This window comes from Cryptomeria japonica, chromosome 8 (assembly GCF_030272615.1).
Source record: "Cryptomeria japonica chromosome 8, Sugi_1.0, whole genome shotgun sequence".
Classification (NCBI taxonomy): domain Eukaryota; kingdom Viridiplantae; phylum Streptophyta; class Pinopsida; order Cupressales; family Cupressaceae; genus Cryptomeria; species Cryptomeria japonica.
In genome coordinates this window covers 369,126,386-369,134,051 of record NC_081412.1, presented here as the reverse complement: position 1 = coordinate 369,134,051, position 7,666 = coordinate 369,126,386, and the positions used below count along the sequence as shown (strand labels likewise).

Here is a 7,666-nt window from a genome sequence, read left to right as displayed (position 1 = left end):
AGAAGTACCAGAAAAACACCTTTTGAGATTGTTATCAGAGTGCATCCTAGAGGAATAGAAAAATTGAGAGACATTAGCAGTGAAGACCGGAAGAGTTCAAAGGTAGAATATTTTGCAGATCACATGGCAACATTGCATATTCAGGTTAGACAACATTTGGAAGGCATGAATAACAAATATAAGGAGAAGGCAGATGAGAATAGGAGACATAAGGAATTTGAAGTTGGCGATGAAGTGATGGTATACTTGAGAAAAGAGAGATTCTTGGTTGGAACTTATAATAAGTTGCAGATGAAGAAGTTTGGACCCTGTAAGATTTTGAGGAAGTTCAGTTTTGGAAATGCATATGAAGTAGGGCTACTAGATAGTCTAAGTATTTCACCTATATTCAATATTGCAGATCTTCATGAGTACCATAAACCAAAATTCAGTGAGGATAGTGTTGTAGACTTGGATAAACAATTTCCCCAGAAGGAACCAGATCAGACTGAAGAGATTTTGGACAGTAGGATTGGGCATAGTACTTGGAATAGTCAGTACAAAGAATATCTTGTGAAGTGGAAGAGCATACCAGTTAAAGATTCATCTTGGATTTCTCAGGCAGAGGTAGAATGCCTTGGTTTCCCTCTAACCCCAGCAAAGTGAGAGGCTCACTTTTTCATTAACCCCGGATGTCTGATGTAGGAGAATCCCCGGTTCACAGCAATTATCGAGGGGCCCCTACGGGCGGGTTTCTGAGTAGCAAACTGCAAAAAGAAAACATAGGTTTTGAATGACTAAAACTTCCTCCTTACTGCCCCAATCTTGCATCAACCAAAAACATTTTCTTTTATGTTTGCAGTTTCAGTTTTCCTTTCTGTGTGTCCCAGTTTTGGCTCACCGGATCCTGTGGAGTTGGATTCTACTTGAAGACTTGATCATCTTTCTTTCTTTCAAGCCGCATCTCATTTGGATCACTTTCCGGCAAGATATCGCTACCAGTTTCTTGTTACCGGTTGTTCCTTTGTTACTGGTTGCCCGAGACCTATTTTGGTGATCTACCAAAACCCTTTCCGAAGCTTGCAGAGCCTTGGATGTTGATATCAATGTTTCTTGGTGTGTGGCTGACCTTCTACGTTTCATCCTTTGGATTTTGTAGAGGAATCTCTTGACAGAGGCCAACCTTGTTCATCTTGCATGTTAGGTCTTGTTCTTCGGGTTTTGATCCTTTTGGGCCGACTAGATCCTTTGGATCGATATATATTTGTAATCATGCTTTATAATTTAATCAATCCAAGAATTAAGAAGTATCAGATAGATATATTGTGCCTAGAAGATATATCTTTCGATTCAAGGTCCCGATGTGACCTATTATACTAGGCATGTGTGTCGGTATGTTGTAACTCGGTTGTTACCTGTTGGATGTAATCAAATTTCATGAAAAAAAACTATCTGTTCTGCATTGCCTCCATAATATCTATGTGTTTCCATTGTGTTTACTCTTGCGTACCGGTTTGGACTAATCTCCTTGAGGTCCCTCCCCACCAGTGGCTGCTTCACTTTCAGTACCACCATCTTTCGGCAACCCGCTACCATCTCTGCTACCCTCACCCACTACCATCTCTGCGAAACCATGTGCCTATAAAAATTGTTAAGTTTACATGTTATCAAGTAGGTATCTATGAAATTATCACCATAATTTCACACATCTTCTAAGATTTCTAACCATATAATTTTATTTGAACAACATTAACATATTAATTTTCATTTTTAAGAAAAACCAATGTCTCTATATTTCTCAAAGACATATGTGTACCATTTTTTTAATAATTTATGAACTACCTATCCAAATTTGAAACAAATTATATATTATTGTTCAACACTTCATTCTTTATACTTAAAAAATAAGAATTGAATTTTCAATTATTTTGGTGAAAGTTATGTGATGCACATGAACAAGTACCTAATTTTCAAGATGCAAGTGTTACCTATTTTCACTAACAAGCTCAATTAAGTAGAGCTTTTGTGTTTTCATAATCAGAAAGGTGCATTTGATTATGTTGTTATTACATTCTTATGAAAAGAAACACTAATACATTTGGACTACATTTCCGATTGAGGTTTCCGACGGAGAAGGTATATTGTGGCCAAATTTGATTTTTTTTTGAAAAAATGCCCGAATTCATCATAATTCCAATGATAATTTGCCATTTGGTTTCGACGAAGAAGACATTAGCAATGAAAATTTTCTTTTTAAAAAAAAAAGTGCTCGAGTTTGTTGTAATTATGACGACAACGACCATTACTAAAAAAGAAGAAGAGGGCAATTCATTTGTGCATTGCAATCTCGCGTAGGCGTCCTTGGTGACTTCAACCCCCAACAACATCAAACCCACATCGAAGGCATTTGTGGCATTACTTGCAATCTCATGCAGGAGGTAGATTCTTCACCTTAATTTCATGTTGCAAAAAATATACCATTCAAGAGATTCCTTTTTTGTGCAAATTGCCCTAGTTTTTAATGCAAATTGGTCAATCTCGTATTCATATTGATTATCCAATCTCAGGCTGGATGGCTTCTAGTCAAAGGTGTGGTTCCCTGAATGTGTAATACCCTATAGGAATCCACTCCTCGTAAAACCATAGAACTATGATTGAGGAGTGAGCGTTCAATTTTGTCGCAACAATCCCTTCCTCCCGTATACGCACGTGTTGATTGTTCACATGAGATCACATCTCTTTGCGGCATCGTATCAAACAATTCACGAGCCTTGTCCATGTTTCCACATTTTGCATATATGTCAAGCAGAGAATTTGCAAGTACAACACCTAACAAAATTCCTCTATCCGTTATACTTTGATGGATGTCCATACCCTGTTCCAAAGCTCCCATTTTTGCACAGGCAGGGAGGATACTGGAAAGGGTTGTGGAATTTGGCTTTATGCCTGCCAATTTCATTTGCTTGAAAGTGTCTAAAGCCTTTTCAAAAAATCCATTTTGTGCATATCCAACAATCATTGCAGTCCAAGAGACAACATTTCTTTAAGGGATTCTATCAAATAGTTCACGTGCCTTGTCTATACTTCCACATTTTGCGTACATGTCTACCAGGGAAGTTGCAACTACAACATCTAAAAAAATTCCTTTATCCTTTATGCTTCAATGAATGCCCATACCCTGTTCCAAATCTCCCATTTTGGCACAGGCAGGGAGGATAGTAGCAATGGTCATGGAATTTGGCTTTACACCTATCGATTGCATTTGCTTGAAAGTTTCTAAAGCCTTATCAACAAATCCATTTTGTGCATATCCGGCAATCATTGCAGTCCAAGAAACCACATTTCTTTGAGGCAATCCGTCAAATAGTTCCCGTGCCTTGTCTATGCTTCCACATTTTGCATACATGTCTAACAGAGCAGTTGCAACTACATCTAACAAAATTCCTCTATCTTTTATGCTTTGATGGATGTCCATACCCTGTTCCAAAGCTCTCATTTTGGCATAGGCTAGGAGCACGCTGGCAAACGTAACTAGAGAAATGCAATGATCAGGTCCAAAGACATCAAACCACTACTAACAAAACTGAGAGTCTAAAATATGATAGGGAATAGTGTGAGTTGTCCTGAAATAAAATATTTTATTTTCAATTTCAACTAAAACATAATTACTCAGCCATTTATTAATGTTATTAATAAATGTTTAATTTATGAAAGAGATAAATGGTTGGCCACAAGTACATGAGTTACTAAATGCACACAAATAAGTGAATTTGATATTCAAAACTATCTACAATGAATTCAATTCTTGTCCATTAGTCATTTATGTTTGCAATAAGCATCTTTCTTTGTTTTTCTTAATCTTTATTCATAGTCATGTGCATATTTCACATTCTATAATTAGGATATCAATTGCTATGGCTGAACACTAGCATGATGTTTGTGTTGTGGTATAGATGCGTGGAAACATAATTATGGGATTGTTATAGATTATAAATCTAGATATCGCATATTAGTTATATTATAGAGATCATAAATCTAGAGATCATAAACACAATAGAGATACTGATGGAGACTTAATTGGATGTAGCATGTCGCACCAAAGTTGTTAGAGTATGCTAAGCTAGTACATAATGTTTCCTAAAGCCACATTAATATTTTACCCAGATCATTATCTACGAAAACTAACTATAGTAATCCTTTTGAGGATTCATTTCATGGTGCTAGATCTTCATTTAGTTCCACTTCTTGTTGGAGAAAAGAACAATTATTTCTTGAGGTAGATGAATATCCCATCAACAAAGGACAAGACACTTTCTAGAATATAACAAATTCTACTCCAACAAAAGATCATGGGGGTTTCACTAGAGATATTGAATAAGAGATAGACTTCTACTGTTGCATTAAAAGCATTGGCATGTTCTTCATTTATTGATGTAAACTCTCTGTAACGCCACCACAACCAACAAAGGTGTAAAAAGTTGTTTGCAATGCATGGATTTTTAGGATTGTCCTTTGAGAAAACAAAATTAAAATATGGAAGCAGGATCTGCTAGCTCCTGAGGGAATCTTGATGAAAAATAACTGTAAAATATTTGGGCAAGCTTATATGCAAAAAATCATGCTTCCTGATGGGTTTATGTACAGAAATAAGCATGAATTAAGTGGTAAAGGGGCTTCTGGAAACAAGAGGGACAGAGAGGCAGTGGAAGTGAAAACTTCTGGTGTTGTGTCTGCTCCATCTCAGAATAGGAATGCCGAAGGTGTTGTAAGAGGAGCTGAGAAGGGTGTTGGAAGAAGTGGGGGTGTTTACATTCCCCCATTTAAGCTGGCTGAAATGATGAAAGATGTGGAAGACAAGAGAAGTGTGGAATACTAGCGCATGATATGGGATGCCCTTCGGAAGAGTATCAATGGGTTAGTAAACAAGGTAAATGCATCTAACATCAAGAACGTCATTCCAGAGTTGTTTGCAGAGAATCTCATTCATGGGAGGGGTCTATTTTGTAGGTCTTGTATGAAATCCCAAATGGCATCCCCTAGATTTACAGATGTTTTTGTTGTGTTGGTTGCTGTGGTAAATACAAAATTTCCTGAAGTTGGCAATCTGCTTTTGTGAAGAATTATTTTGCAGCTTAAGAGGGCATACAAATGCAATGACAAGCACATGTTGATAGCAACAACCAAATTCATAGCTCATTTAGTGAATCAACAAGTTGCACATGAGATCATTGCCTTGGAACTTCTCACCCTTTTACTAGAGAACTCCACGGATGACAGTGTAGAGGTTGCTATTGGGTTCGTGAAAGAATGTGGTTCTTTGTTGCAAGACCTTTCACCCAAAGGTCTCTATGAGTTTTTTGAAAGATTTAGAGGCATTCTCCATGAGGGGGAAATTGACAAACGAGTACAATTTTTAATTGAAGGCCTTTTTGCAATTCGCAAAGCTAAGTTCGAGGGTCATCCAGCTGTGCGTCCAAAATTGGACCTTGTAGAGCAAGAAGATCAGTTAACACATGAAGTTTTCCTAGAAGATGAACTTGATCAAGAAGCTGGTTTGGATGTTTTCAAGCCAGATCCTGATTTCTTAGAGCACGAGGCAACCTATGAAAAATTGAAGAAAGATATCCTTGGAGATGCTTCTTCAGATGAAGCAGAAGGGGAGAATGATTCAGGTGATGATTCAGATGATGCTGATGAAGATGAAGGTGAGGAAGCACTGAGAATACAAGATGAGACAAAGACAAACTTGGTCAATTTAAGACGTACAATTTATTTGACAATCATATCAAGTGTTGATTTTGAGGAAGCTGGTCATAAGCTACTAAAGATCAAGCTTGAACCTCGTCAAGAGATGCAATTATGCATCATGCTATTAGAATGTTGCAGTCAAGAGAGAACATACCTTCGTTATTATGGTCTTCTTGGGAAAAGATTATGATCAATAAAATTTATCAAGATTTTTTTGATAAGTGTTTTGTACAACAGTATTCTATGATACATAGACTAGAAACAAATAAACTATGTAATGTTGCAAAGTTTTTTGCCCACTTACTTGGCACAAATGCTCTTCCATGGCATTTTCTTGCTTATATACGTCTGACAGAGGAAGATACTACTTCCTCTTCCCATATTTTTATAAAGATTCTCTTCTAGGAGCTGGCAGAGTAGCTTGGTATATTGTTGCTTAATGAAAGGTTGAACGATCCAACAATGCAGAAGTCTTTTGATTCAAATTTTCCAAAGGACAATCCCAAAAATTCACGGTTTGCTATCAATTTCTTTACTTCTATTGTTCTTGGTGGTATCACTGAGAGTTTACGTGAGTATTTGAAGAATATGCCAAGGCTTATAATGCAGTAGCAAAAGTCTATTCCTGAGTCAGATGAATCTACCTCTAATGATGATTCTTCTAGTTCATCAGGTTCGTCAGATTCTGATAGATCAAACTCAGATTCTGAGAGTGAAACTAACAGTGAGAGTAGTAAGGAGTCACCAAGAAAAAAAAATAATTCAAAGCATGACAATGAGTATGAAAAAACAAGAAGAAAGAAAAGGGTGAGGGAATTTGACTTGGAGGATGAAAGTGACTGTGAAAAAATTAGAAGGAAAAAGAAAAGGAATTGCACTTTAGAAGGCCTAAGAGAAAGAACATTCATTGAAGGCCTAATAAAATTATGCAAAGAGGCTAGGGTAGTCATATAGAAGGCCTAAGAGAAAGAACATTCATTGACATTTCTTGAGAATTTCAAAGGGGAAAATAATAGTGATGGAGGACTGATATGTGACAATCATTGAAACTCATATCAATAAGGGTCAAAGCACATAGCAATGATGCCTAAGGACAATAAATAGTAAATAGCTTTGTCCATAATAGCCAAAAGAAAGCATACAAGGCAAAACATGATTCCAGCCTTCCAAAATAGAGAACAACATTGTTTTCACAGTTGTAGCAGTAGTTAACTTGGTAATCATTATCAATAAATACAGTCTCCGTACAATCTCAACGCATGGAAAATAAAGTATCATACAATTGCAACATCAAGATCTAAGATAGTGGACAACATGAAGGGTAAAACAAGGCACGTATATTCACTCATATGATTGTTATAGTGTTATTATAATAAGGTGTTCATAGTATTATCAAAAGAGAAATTATAGGTCCAAAATTAGAGACCAATCTTAAGACACCCCTATCTAATAAGGGAGTAAATCAATAGCCGAAATGAATCAATAAGGGGCCACAAAATAAGAAGGTATAAATAAAAGGGCTTATTTACATGGAGAAATGAAGCAATAGAGAAGAGTTCTGCATCAACCAAGGGTAGAGATAAAGGAAAATAAACTTTTCTATACAATCCAAGGTCACCATTTCAGTGATATAAAGATAGAATAGTGCTTATGGATAGTTGACAACAATCACGGAGAATGAGAAGAAAGGATGTAAAAAAGATTGTCCTAAATCACGTTGAAGAGAACACAAAGATGCAGTCTATGTAGTAGCACAAAGGGACAAAGCCAAATAAAACCTTCATTTTCTAAGCCAAATTAGTCTATGTAGGGCATTGAATAATAAATATCAAGAATGTTGTTATTTTAACACATAAAGACACTAAGACATACAGTCCTTAGGTATGCAAAGATCTCATAATTAATATACAGATTGTTGATGCCACATTCAACTATAATA

At 36.4% G+C, this 7,666-nt stretch overlaps 1 pseudogene; it reads left to right on the top strand.

Annotated features, from left to right (window-relative positions):
- Window positions 1–4,687: 4,687 nt before the first annotated feature.
- On the top strand, window positions 4,688–6,477 carry LOC131857311 (uncharacterized; annotated as a pseudogene).
- Window positions 6,478–7,666: the final 1,189 nt, after the last annotated feature.